General features: G+C 41.8%; 1 protein-coding gene across 7 annotated transcripts in view; it reads left to right on the top strand.

The window, feature by feature from the left end:
- Positions 1–13,272, top strand: part of LOC132008462 (activating molecule in BECN1-regulated autophagy protein 1) — a 178,324-nt gene that overhangs the window by 95,389 nt on the left and 69,663 nt on the right. The window lies entirely within an intron of this gene.

The raw sequence follows: 13,272 nt of genomic DNA, 5'->3' as shown, positions 1-13,272 counted from the left end.
CATAAGAATAGTTCCTGGCTTATAGGATTGTTTCAAGGATTGAATGAGTTAAACGAGTGAAATTAAATGAACGAAACACTTAGAAGAGTATTTTTTGGTATATAAGTATTCAGTAGATGTTAGGTATTATCATTATTATGATTTTTGTTAACAAGTTTTGGAGACCAGTCTGAGTTAGAGCTATACCAGTCTCCTCATTGATTATAACCTTGCTGGTCTCTCAGTTTTTCTGTGTTCTCCTCAAGTGGGGCTCTTCTGGGTCCCAAGCAGGACTTTTTCACCTTTTGCTGGGGTTAGTGAGTTGAAAATACTATAGACCTTTTGTTCTATGGCACCAACAAATGGTAACCTGAGAGTTAACAGTCTAGTGTGTCCTCTGTTGCCTGTAGTCATGTCCCTCAAGCAGGGAAGAATAGAGGAGTCACAAAGTTCACATGTGCCAGACTATTTTCTGTCCTCCATCAGGACTTGTGTTGGTAAAATGAGTCGCTACTCAGCGCATCGAGTGTTTGCTTTTGTTTACCCATGGCAGCATGAGATTCTCAAGGTGTGGCTCCTGGACCAGTACCATCATTACCTGGGGAAGTGTTATAAGTGCAAATCCTTAATTCCTACCCCAGACCCACCGAATCAGAAACTCTGGTTGTAGGCCCCCGGAATTTGTGTTTTAAAGAGTCTTGTGGGTGATTGTGATGTACTTTAAAATTTGAGAACTCAGTGAGCTAGGGACAGATGCAGAGACAGAGGCATGGGAAGAGATGAGGTGGTAATACCCAGGAACCCAAGATACATTAGTGCTGGTGAGACCCTGTTGGTTAACTCTTCTTCATCTGGAGCTGTTAATAAGGGGGAAGTATGAATGAATTCCTAATTACATACAGAGTACTCTGTATGTAATTTTTGATTCAGTGAGCATTTATTGAACTTATGTTGTTTATATGGTACAATGTTAGGTATCCGGATGAACAAGACATGATCTCTGCCCTCTGAAGTTTACCACCTACTAAGTTGGTATTATGCTAAATGCTAGATAGAATTATAACCAGAAAGCTGGCTGTGGGAGCTCAGTACCTTACAGTATTTCTGCAGCAGAAAGTGAGAGGAACTGACCTATAACCTCTCTCCTAACTTTTTTTTTGGGGGGGGGGGATATTTTATTTATTTATTTGAGATAGTGAGAGAGAACACTAGCCATGGGACAGAGGGAGAGGAAGAACCAGGCTCCCCACAGAGCAGGGAGCCCCATGTAGAGCTTGATCCCAGGACCCAAGCTGAAGGCAGACGCTTAACCGACTAAGGCACCCAGGCACCCCTCTCCTAGCTTCTTAACCAACCTTCCCCTGTTAATCTTCCTTCTCCCAAAAAGAGAAGTGTTAATGTCAGCATATCTGAATTGAGACCCCGCTGTTTACTTGTACTTCAAGCTGTCTGTATTCTGGGGCTTCCTTGGACGTAGAGTGATCTCGAAATTTAAGTCCTGTGGTTGTGTACTCCTTAGAAATACTAGTCATTTTGAAGGTGCCAACTAAAGATGGCCTCAAATTTTAAGTACTCGCTGTATTGCCAGAACCTTTATTTCTCTCTTCTTAGATTATGTTGTTTTGTGCTTTGACATGTTTTGCAACCCCTCAAAACAAATGGTACAATATAGAAATCTACAAAGGAGATGTGAGGAAAGAAAAAGCTAAAATGTGAGGTCCGAGCCCTTATTTTCTAGTGGAAGCAGTAGCCAGACAATCTCCACTTTATTTAAGATTGGAGATCTTCTACAGCCCCTGGAAAGATTTAAAACAATCCTTTTGCTGTCCCATCTACTCCATCAGTTTTACCCACATGATCATATAAATGCTGGTAGCTAATAAACCATGCTAACCTTCCACCTCCTTCTTTTTAAAACTCTAAGCTCACATAAGCTTTTCTTTCTCTTTCTCTTTATGAGCTCAAGCAGCCTCATTTATTCCAAACTGGCTGGAAATGCCATAGAAGCTGGCAGACAGCACCTCTCACCCTCTTTACCAAAGTAGAGCCAACCTGTGGGTGTTAATTTCCTTTCTTTAACAACTGCTGATCCACAAGGCCAACTCTTCCCCAGGGTCCTTTTGCCACTCAACTGGAAGCTGAGAGCAAGCATGGATATCTCAGTATAAGCCATATGGAAAGAGGCACCAGCAGGTAGGTGACTAGGGACCTTCTGGAGTGTTGAGACTCCCTGGAGGTGGTTCTTTTGGCCAGGAATTAATTTTCACCCCAGAGCCAGATAGTTATCCTGTAACCACAGTTTTTCATTTTTATAGGGCTACTGAGATCAGTCCCTTGGTTTGTCCTAAGCCCAGTTCACTGCAGCTGTATGCACCAGGCAGAAGGGGCCCAGCTTCACTCCTGTTGTTTTGAGCAGTACGACTGTATTCTTTGGAAATGTCTGCCTGGCAATAAACTCGTGATTTTTACTCTTGAGGCTTATGGCTGGCAAAGCACATGCCAGAAGTATTTCCTCCTAAGCAGAGAATTTAACTAGTTTGGCTACAAAGGAGCAGAGAGAAAGGTGAACAGGAGGTATAAGGTCAAACTTCCTAGTGGGAACAAGGGAATTATTCAGGAAGGTGAGGTGTACTTTAAGCATATGAGGAGGATATATCACTTACTTTCATAAATAAATCTGGCTACAAAGGTGAATTTTCTCCAGAATATGACATATTGCCAATGACTGCTTTTGGTAAAACTTAGTAGTTTTTTCAATAGCAGGATTCCCACAGTCTTTTTATTATAGTTTCCCTTGGGCTGGTAACATAAATGAAAGGACTGACATGGAAATATGCACAGTCTTTCCTGTCTGTTGAAGTTTTACCTGGACAAATATGTCAGAGGCTGTGCTGTTACTATAGCAGATATTCAAATTATCCAACATTACCCTGCATGTTGAACTGGCAAAAGGGCTGTGAAAAGAAAGAATGTAGTAAGTCAAGCTTAGATGTGACCATGAGCTAATACTAGAACACATTTGCAAAATGTAATGGCTGCGGAATATGGTGCGTTGAATGTGTTTTTAAAACAAAACAACCCGGGGTGCCTGGGTGGCTCAGTGGGTTAAGCCTCTGCCTTCGGCTCGGCTCATGGTCTCAGGGTCCTGGGATCGAGCCCCATGTCAGGCTCTCTGCTCAGCGGAGAACCTGCTTCCCCCTCTCTGCCTACCTCTCTGCCTATTTGTGCTCTCTCTCTCTTAATAAAATCTTTAAATAAATAAATAAATAAATAAATAAATAAATAATAAAAACAAAACAAACCAAAAAACCTAAGGGCAGTTACTTTATGCCAAGTACTATTCTAAGCACTTCTCACATATGCACTCAATCTTCTCCACGTTCTAGTAATGTCCTGTTTCTACTCATTTTTGGAGATGAGGACACTGAGGCATAGAAGGATTAAATAATTTGCCCAAGGCCACAGCTAGTACTTGATGGAGTGGTAATTGGGGATACAAGCAGTCTGGCTCTAGATCGGGACTTTTCAGAGAGAGCCATCATGGGGTATGGGTGACTCCTTGTTGGTAGAAAAACAGACTGAATTTTAAACTCTGGCCTTACTTTAAAGAGAACAAAAATAATTTCTTTGGTTCCCAAGACTGCTGCTGGGGAGGGGGCTCTGAATTCTGCTATATTCTTGTTACAGCTCCTTTCCCCTAGAAAGGGGGCCCTGTAGAATTACATTCCCAAACAATGAATCCTGAAGAGGTAATTACACTGTTGCCATCCCATTGGGAAGAAGGCTGGGGCGGTGATTACATTCCAAAACAAAGCTGTTCGGGTATAATTGCACTGTGCTGCTCTTATCAGTCTGGGGAAGGCAGGCCTCTGGTCTCCATCCTCATTTGTTTTTGAGATGAAATCCGAATAGCATTCAATTAATAGGCAAGACCCAGGCACAGGGAAGCCAGCCAAAAGAGCCAAGAGGACATTAACTTGCTATTGCATTTTCCTTCTACTTAAATTCTGCAGACCTTTAAGTATCAGCAGATTTGAGGGAGAGCCCATTTGAGAAAATGTATTTGCTGCTAATGAAGGGTTAGAGACCCCTATTTAGAGGCTGTGCCCCAAAGACCTCATTGGTCTTTATGCAAAGAAGAAATGGTTGGGTAGCAGTGAAATTTCCCTCTTCCATCAGCAGCTTTTGCTCTATCAAAAGATGGCCAGCCCCTCTTTCAAATATTTCTCTAAGACTTCTAGCATATATGTTTTTTCATGTATGGCTTCTAGTCATGGATCAAAAAGCTCCTCTATGGTTCTGCTGAGATAAAAAGGCTGACTTTTGTTAAATTTCAGCAATAATCTCTAGATCTGGCCTGGAAGAAGAAACAACACTAATTTAATTGTTCTGTATTATGATTCAGAGAGCACAAAAAGGCCCGTGGCCTCTTAGGCATGCTTGTTGAACTAGAGCAGAGAAGGAGGGGTTAGGATGGATGTTACCAGGCTGTGGGTTGCACAGATCCTTCAGAAGTGGTATAGCCTTGGGGTGTCTGGCTGGCTCAGTTGGTAGAGCCTGCGACTCTTGATCTCAAGGTTTTGAGTTTGTGCCCCACAATGGCTGTAGAGATAACTTAACAATAAAATCTTTTTAAAAAAATTTAAAAACTGGTGTAGGCTTGGCCATTGCATCAGTTAGCTCTTTCTGTCTCATAAAACACGCCAAAATTTATTGGCTTAAACCAGCGTATATTTGTCTTGAAATTCTGTGGGTTCAGTGTGCAGTGTATGTGGCCTGGGTCGATTTGGCTGCTTTTTGCAGTCAGCTGATGGCTTGGCTGGTTATGTATGGTCTTGATGTGTAGGCAGAATAATGACTTGCCAAAGACCTCCACATTCCACATCCTCATTCCTAGAACCTGTGAATGTGTTACTACTTTCTGCGGGAGCAGAAACTATGCAGATCTGATTGAACTTACAGATTTTAAGTTGCAGGGAGGAATTATCTGTATGGACCCCCATTCTAATCAGATGAGCCCTTAAAAGGGGAAGAGAAAGGATAGTCAAAAGACATGCAATGGTAGAAGATGAGAATGGCCCTCAGCTAACAATCATCAAGGAAATGAGCACCTTAATCCTATAATTGCAGGGAACTAAATTCTGCCAGCAACCCAAATGAGCAGGGAAATAGATCATCCCCTAGAGCCTCCAGAAAGGAATACAGACAGCCCTGGCAGCACCTTGATTTTAGCCCCATGAGGACCCAGATTGGATTTCTGACCTGCAGAACTGAAAGCTAGTGAATTTATATTAAGCCATTAAGTTTGTGGTGATTTCTAATGGTAGCCATAGAAAACTAATGTACAGAGATGACTTCCTGGACATATCTGGTGGTTTTAGCCTCAGCTGAGATGATTTATCTCCTTCCTGTTCACCAGTAAGTTAACTCATGCTTCTTCACGTAGAGTCTCAGGATTCCAAAGAGAAATAAGAGAGGTTGGGTGTCAGTGCACAAGCACATTTCAAGGCTCTGGTTATGTCACTTTTGTTGTTCCATCAGCTAAAGCAGCCACGTGGCCAAGCCTAGAGTCAGAGAGGGCAATCTCGAAAGACGTGAATAACTCATTAATGGTGATTACTGTAACATTGTACCACAACTAAGTAGATTTTTGAGATCTGTGGTAGCCTGGTAGCTCACTCTAAACAAATTGCCTTTTTTTTTAAGTGTCTTTACATATACTTGAAAGTTTCAGCATATCAAGGGGTATAGATGTATAGATTTGGAACTTCAGAGAAACATCTTGGCTTAGATCATTATTTGGATTATTCAGAGAAACATGAATTTAGGAATTACATCCAAATAGGAAACTGGATCCTGGTTTTCTAGACATAATGTTTCAAAGAACCTACCTTTTCTCTTTGTCTGGGTGTTTTCTGGGATGTAGCCCTCTATTTCTGTGTGCTGGAGGGTGAAAAGATGTGCAGAAGAGATCTGTGGGTGGTTGGGCCCCTCGGGACCACATGTCTTTCTGTGTAGGAGTAAGACCGGCAGAATTAACAGTACGAGCATTTACTAAATCAGCTGTCAGTGAACCCGTACCTGTGGCATCGTTTATAATCCGCAGCTCCTTTAACAGAAGCAGCTTGGAAGAAAAGTTCCTGAACACTAAGGCAAGGGATCTTTGTGTGCCCAGTCACTGTGGCATGTTGTGCTTTTTTATACCAGCAGTTGGGAGAAGCTAGAATTGAGTTCTTCTCAAGCACAGGACTTAACTTTTGTTTGACTTTATTGATGAGACTGGTAGACAGAACAAAACACTATGTTACAGGCTGCGAATGTGAATGCATGGATTGGGCCTCAGGCACACAGAGGCAAGTTTCATATTCACCAGTGATTCTTTTAGGACTTCCTTGATGTTCTTTCAAGGCCATCTCAATGACTGATAGGACGTAGACTCTGCTGCAGGTGAGCCCTCAATTTTGTATTGGGCAATTTTGTTCAAAATGGGACAGCCTATGTACAGGAAAGGTGTATACTTACCATTGGGAATTTTAGCTGGCTTCGATGAAGCTCAGCAGGCCACCCAGTATGCTTATTAAAGATCTCTTTGTCCTGCCTCAGAGCTTAGTCAATTCAAGAAAGGACCATGAGGCAGAAAGGGAGGTGCTGCCACAACTTGAAATGTACATGTGGGACCATGTTTGCTACGAGAACGTGAAGAGAAGTGACTCGCTCAGCTGAGTCTGGGTTGGCGAAAATGCAGATTCCACTCCCCAAGAGGAGGGGGAGCAGTCGTGTACCTTGAGAAGGAAGAACAGCACTAAGAATGGAAATGTACAGACTGTTTAAAGAGCTTATCTCTTACTGTCTGATAAGAGACTCGAATCTGTAGTGATGAGATCCAGCCAACATTCTTCTTTTCTTCTGCTTTTGCTCTTTGGGTCCCCTTCTCCTCCTATCTTTACATTTATCTCTCATGGGTCACAGAATTTGAACTTGTATTCCTTTAAGGTAAAATGAAGACAGCAAACATAAGACGTAATTGAGAGCTTATAAAAGCCACAGACTGTTTCTTGGTCTAAATATTTTCATTGATTCTGCTGAACTGAGGTGGCTGGGGAAAAGTGGTAAAATGTTCTGTTGCTTATTAGGTAGACTAATTAAAACTGAAAATATCAATACAAAGCTGAAATAAGTTTTTTCCAAACGCCCAATTCCACCCTTATGTTCTAGGTGAAAAGACTATAGGAATAGCTTAGGAACACCTGCTCTGAAGAAGTTTCCGGCTATTCTCATCTTTGTCTTACCTTGGAAGAATTTTAAGGTCTTACAGCTAGAAGCAGCCAGCAGCACCGGTTAGCTTGGGAATCTTTGGATACCTCTTTACTGCTATTATCCAACCCAAGCTGCCGCTAAAAATTTGCCGGCTAAATGAGAACAGTGAGCTTGCTCTGCTGGCAGCTTCCAGACCTGTCCCCACCTGGCTGCACCCATTTAACTATTGTCCCTGAGACTCATTTATAGACCTTCTCATGCTGCCACTTGGTCCAAGTAACAGGAATTGGCCATGGAATTCGGAGATTGCAGTGTTGAAAGAAGGGCTTACTGCCTGTTCATTCCTCTCAAACTTGATATATACTTTTTGTCTCTTTGTACTCTTATTTCCAGGTACTCTGTGTTTTAAGTTTGATTACACAGACTTACTAGTCTTTGTTTTCAGGCACTGGGTAGAGTTGTCTACCTTTTCCTTTATTTTATTAGTGTCTCTCCTAAGTGGAAGAGGGGCTTTTTTCCCAAAAGGCTAATGCAGCTTCTCTTGAGAGAGAGACTGCGTGTGCTTTTTTCTGACACCCAAAGAAAAGCCATTAGAGTTTAGGAATTCTGAAAAAAATAATCTTAGTTTTAGTAATTGGGGATATTCTTTATTTAAAGATCCCTGCCTTTGGAGCCCCTGGCTAGCGTAGTCAGTAGAGCATGTGACTCTTGATCTTGGGGTTGTGAGTTCAAGCTCCACACTGGGCACAGAGCTTACTTTAAAAAAAAAAAAAAAAAAAAAAAAGTGCCTCCTTTCTTTGCCTTCTTAGTTTGAATGCCACAGTACTTTTCCACCTTCTTCCAGATCCTAGACCTCAGAATAAAGGTGAAAAGTATATGATAAGAAATTATGGAATTCTAGCGCCGCGGAGCCTCGGTTGGCCTCGGATAGCCGGTCCCCCGCCGTCCCCGCCGGCGGGCCGCTGCGCGCGCCCCGCGTGGCGTGGCGTGCCCCGCCGCGCGTCGGGACCGGGGTCCGGTGCGGAGAGCCCCTCGTCCCGGGAAACGGGGCGCGGCCGGAAAGGGGGCCGCCCCCTCGCCCGTCACGCAACGCACGTTCGTGGGGAACCTGGTGCTAAACCATTCGTAGACGACCTGCTTCTGGGTCGGGGTTTCGTACGTAGCAGAGCAGCTCCCTCGCTGCGATCTATTGAAAGTCAGCCCTCGACACAAGAAAAAAAAGAAAAAAATAATAAAAAAAAAAAAAAAAGAAAAGAAATTATGGAATTCTTTATTTTTTTAAAGAAAGAATTTTTCCCCCCAGATCTTATTTATTTGAGAGAGTGCACTAGCTGGGGAGTGGTAGAGGGAGAGAGAACAGCAGACTCCCTGCCAAGCAGGGAGCCCCATGTGGGACTTGATCCCGGGACCCCATGATCATGACCTGAGCTGAAGGCAGACGCTTAACCAGCTGAGCTACCCAGCAGCCCCAGAAGTTAGGGGATTCTTAATATCAAGAACTAAGCAATGTTGGTCATAATTTGACTATTTTGCATTTTACAATTTTACATGACTCATAATTTTTGTGTGAGGAGTATAACTGAAACAAACTATCAAACTGGGAATGGCCTAAGGGCCTGGTCTCTGAAGGAAAAAATGTGAGAATTTTGAATCCTTAGGCCTTTTAATTGTGGCACATTGAGGTGCCTCGTCAGCGCAGTAGATAGCGTGTCAGTCTCATAATTGTGGCACATTGAATTATGCTCAGAGCTCCTCTTATAGCTTCTGTCTTCCCTTCTGTGGGCAGTTTGTGATGGGAGGGGCTTTTTCTTTTTCCTTTTTAAATATTTATTTGAGAGAGAGAAAAAGAGAGAGCAGGAGCAGTGGGGAGGGGCAGAGACAGAGGGAGACTCAGACTTCCCACTGAGCAGGGAGCCCACCCAGGGGCGTGATCCCAGGATCATGAGATCCTGCACTGGAAGGCAGATGCTTAGCCTACTGAGCTAGGAGGAGCTTTTTTGTGTGTGATTAATAAGCTCAATCAAAGACCATTGTAAACGAATACAGGTGAGATTAAGGTTCAGCCTACCTCCCAGAGACATGCATGCCTCTTTTCTCCTTTTTCAGCCTCGGACCTAGGCATTAAACAGTTGAGTCTTTACTTAGTCTCCTTTGGCTTTGGTGTTCTTAAATGTTGAACATTAGCAAGTCTCAACGAGTCACCTGTACTACTGCTTGCTTTAGAGAAACCAAACGTTTGAATTCTTTTAATCCTGCTTAATCCTTTGTATTCCAGATTATACCTAGCAGTGAGCCTTGGAGTCTGCCTGCCACCTAGGTTGACTAGGATTTAAAGTTAATTGGGTTCCTATTCCACTCTCAGAAGGATCTAATGTACTTTATTACTTATATGTTTTATTTGTGCTCTTGATAAGACTTTTTTCCCATTTAACAATGTATTCAATCAACCTCAACTCATTTTCTCCTCTCCTCTGTGCACTCAGGTTGATCTATGAGAACATAGTGTGGTCCCCTCCTCATGTTATAGATCTGTGTAACATCCCAAGTTGAGCTTTAAAATTTCCATTTCTTAACTCTATAATGTGTTGCTTCTCTTCTGAGCTTTCTTGACTTTTGCTTTTTTCTTTTCATCTTTCTGCTGTAAAGACCATATCCAGGATCTCCTTAGAAAAAGGTAGATAGGGATTAGATACCCTTCGTGAACCAGGACTGTGTTTCTTCTTGAGCCTAGTCTTCTCTGCCAGCCATGGAGAAAAATCTCGTATGAGTACTTGTCCTTTGTAGGCCCTCCCACCCCGCCCAACAGACAGTATAGCTACACTAGAACAAAGAGTAGAATTTGAGGTAGAAATAAGGTTTCTTTTTGAACTTGAGAAGTATATGAATGGGTCTATTGTGTTCATATTGATCTTATGTCTCAGAACAATTATTTTTTCATTTATTTTCTTATTCATTGAAAACTATTTTACCTCAGTGGTTCTAATATTTACTAACTTCATTATGAAATTAATCAATAGGAAAAAATACCAAAACTGATTTTATTACTCCATCCATTGCTATTTGAATGGATAATATAGTCTTGTTCTCACATTTGTGTGTAATAAATTCAGTGGAATATTGTTTTTGAATGCTACTCTGTGCTAGGTCCTATATTAAGTGCTGGGAAATTTTTAACAGGAAAAAAATTAAGTTAACTTCATTAAGAATCCTTCCAGATTCAATTATTTTCCTAACTTTTCAGTACTTTGTTACTCTGTATCCAGAAGTACTAGATTTTAGGTGATTCATTACATCACTGTCAAAATTTTCCCACAAGTAATTGGAAAATAATTAGCTTTGTTCTATGACAAAGCTTTAACCCAAAAGATGTCAATAGAATATTTATCCTATCAAATGTGTTACAGAAATGCAAGCTATCACTTCTCTGGTTTTCTCTGTGTCTCTTCACCACACCTGAAGTTCCTGCTACTCAAACCAGTCTTCATTCGTCTCCTTTTCCTCAACCAGCTTTTTTGGAGAAGTGTAGTGTCTTTCCAGCTTTGGCTCCCTTCGATCAAGTCAGTCTTCTCTTCCTGACTATCACAAAAGCAGTCATTCTGTTAGGATATCGGAGGATGTAGCCCTTCATGAGGGCCTTTGGCATTGTTTGTCAGTCGTTTACTTCCCAGTAATGTTGCATTAAAGTTTTAATTAACCACTAAATTTAAGTTGACTTCTTAGTTGAGGCAGCTTTCCTTTCCTGTAGGCAGGCAGACTTTTGTTGCATGGCCTAACACACTGGCATGCCACCAAGTTGAGATCAGTGTACAGAAATCACATTTGCTAATTTTTTTTTTTTTAATTGTTGATTTAGGGACTGAGGAAGTCACTTGTGTTCTAGAGTAGGATACAGGTTGGTAGGAGTAAGAGGTAAGAGGCTGGTGCCAAAAGAAGAACTTGTGTTTCCCAGAACCTGTGCCAAGTTAGCCTGGTGAGTAGGTGCATGAAGAGTCTAGACTTGGGACAATAGTCTGCTCATTGACATGGTACCAAAGTCCACAAGATAGGCACCATGAGGTATTGTCTTATTACAATAGTGACTGTTTTTATTATTGTTGACTTGAGTGTTGTTTTGAGTCTTTTAACCCCTTCAAATAAACTGCCCTAAAATATAGTACCTGGCTGTATGTTGGGAACACAAAAAGACTTGGAAACTACTGATCTTGTGTGTGGGAAGCTGAATTAGAAGTTGACAGCCTGGGGCTGCCTGGGTGGCTCAGTTGTTACACACCTGCCTTTGCCTCAGGTCATGAACCCAGGTTCAGGGTCCTAGGATTGAGCCCTGCGTCAGGCTCCCTGCTCAGCAGGAAACTTGCTTCTCCCTTTCCCACCCCTGCTGCTGTGTTCCCTCTCTCAGTATTCTCTCTCTCTCTCTCTGAAAGAAATAAATAAAAAAGGAAGCTGACAGCCTGGCTGTTGTCCTTGTCATTGTCCTTCACTATATAATTTAAATGAGTCATTTAGTCTTTTTGTCCACTTGACAGGAGAGGATGTGGTGCTTACCTCCATGTTCCTTGTAGGGATTAAGTAGGAGAAAGTGGCAAAGTACTCTAACTTCCTTTGGAAAAGATATTATCTGAAGTCAAAAGGAATGAAAGTAGATCTATGCCTTAGCACTCGGGTTATTTGCAGTACCTAAACTACTTAAGACACACTGGGACTGCCAACTTTGGATGTTCTGGTGACAGGAACACCTCAATGCTGAGGGACAGGCTCAGGTGGCTGAGAAGGATCCATCTCGGCTTAATAAAAGGAGTCACTAGAGAACATCTGACTTGTGCTAGGAATAGGCACCCTTGGGACATAAAATAAATACTTCCAGAACACAATAGAGGTGGTCACAGATGCAGTAAGGAGGGAGGTAGTGCCTGTACAGGGTTTGCATATCATCTTCTCAGGCTGAATGTAGTCCGTGACATGTCCTGACTATGCCTGGCTAATTATTATTTTAACCTCTTTTCCAAGAATTTAGCATCAAGCAAAGATCTTCGGCCATTTGCCATTCCTTGGTAAAAGTTAATGTGGTTGTGAAGTGAAACCTCAAATATTGAAATAAAAAGTTACTTCTTAACCCCTTTGAGAGATATAAAATGCCAACATAATCATAAGGAAATAGCTGATAAAGTAAACTTTTGTAACTGAATTTATTACTAGGTTGGGGAGAGGCCGTATAGCTTTGTAATAAGGGCAGCTGAATTCAAATTTCCTCTCACTTCTAACTGGGTGACCATGGGGAAGTTGTTTAACTTATCTGAGCTTCATTTTCCTCATCTATAGAATCGGGGTTCAGTAACACCTTTCAGTGACTACCCTATTTATTTAAATTGCCAACCCCCCATCCCTTCCCTTTTCCATTTCTCTTCCCTGTTGTGTAGTTCTCCATGGTACTTGATGTAATTTCACATGCTATGTGGTGAACTCATTTCCGTTATGTTTCTCTTCGTCCTCTTCTTCCTCCCAGAATATAATTGCCATGAAGGCAGGAATTTTAGTCTGTTTTGTTTATTGTCTGGCAGGAAGTAGGCACTCAATAAGTCTTTGTCTAATGAATAACCAAACTTCCTTTAAGGTAACTGTGAAGGTTTAATGAGACTCTTCTATTGAATGAGAACTTGTTGTGACCCTCGACACTTAATAAGCATTCAGAAAATGGTAGCAATTATGAAATTTTCATTAGAAGATAGTATAAGTCTTACTTATATAACTGATTAGTGTAAAAGTATTTTGCTACATATTTTTGAAAAACGAATATAAAGGATGTCTTGGTGGCTCAGTAGGTTAAGAGGCTGCCTTTGGCTCAGGTCATGATCCTGGGGTTCTAGGATCAAGCCCTGAGTTGAGGACCCTGCTCACTGGGGAGTCTGCTTCTCCCTCTCCTCCCCACTAACTCTGCTTACAACCTCTCTTTCTCAGATAAATAAAATCTTCAAAAAAAAAAATATATATATATGTATGTCTGGGTTATTTTCATTAAAGTGACAACTCAGAAAACTGAAG

This window comes from Mustela nigripes, unplaced genomic scaffold, assembly GCF_022355385.1.
Source record: "Mustela nigripes isolate SB6536 unplaced genomic scaffold, MUSNIG.SB6536 HiC_scaffold_148, whole genome shotgun sequence".
NCBI classification, from domain to species: Eukaryota; Metazoa; Chordata; class Mammalia; order Carnivora; family Mustelidae; genus Mustela; species Mustela nigripes.
Note: the sequence above shows the minus strand (reverse complement) of the source record. Positions and strands in the feature narration are given on the sequence as shown.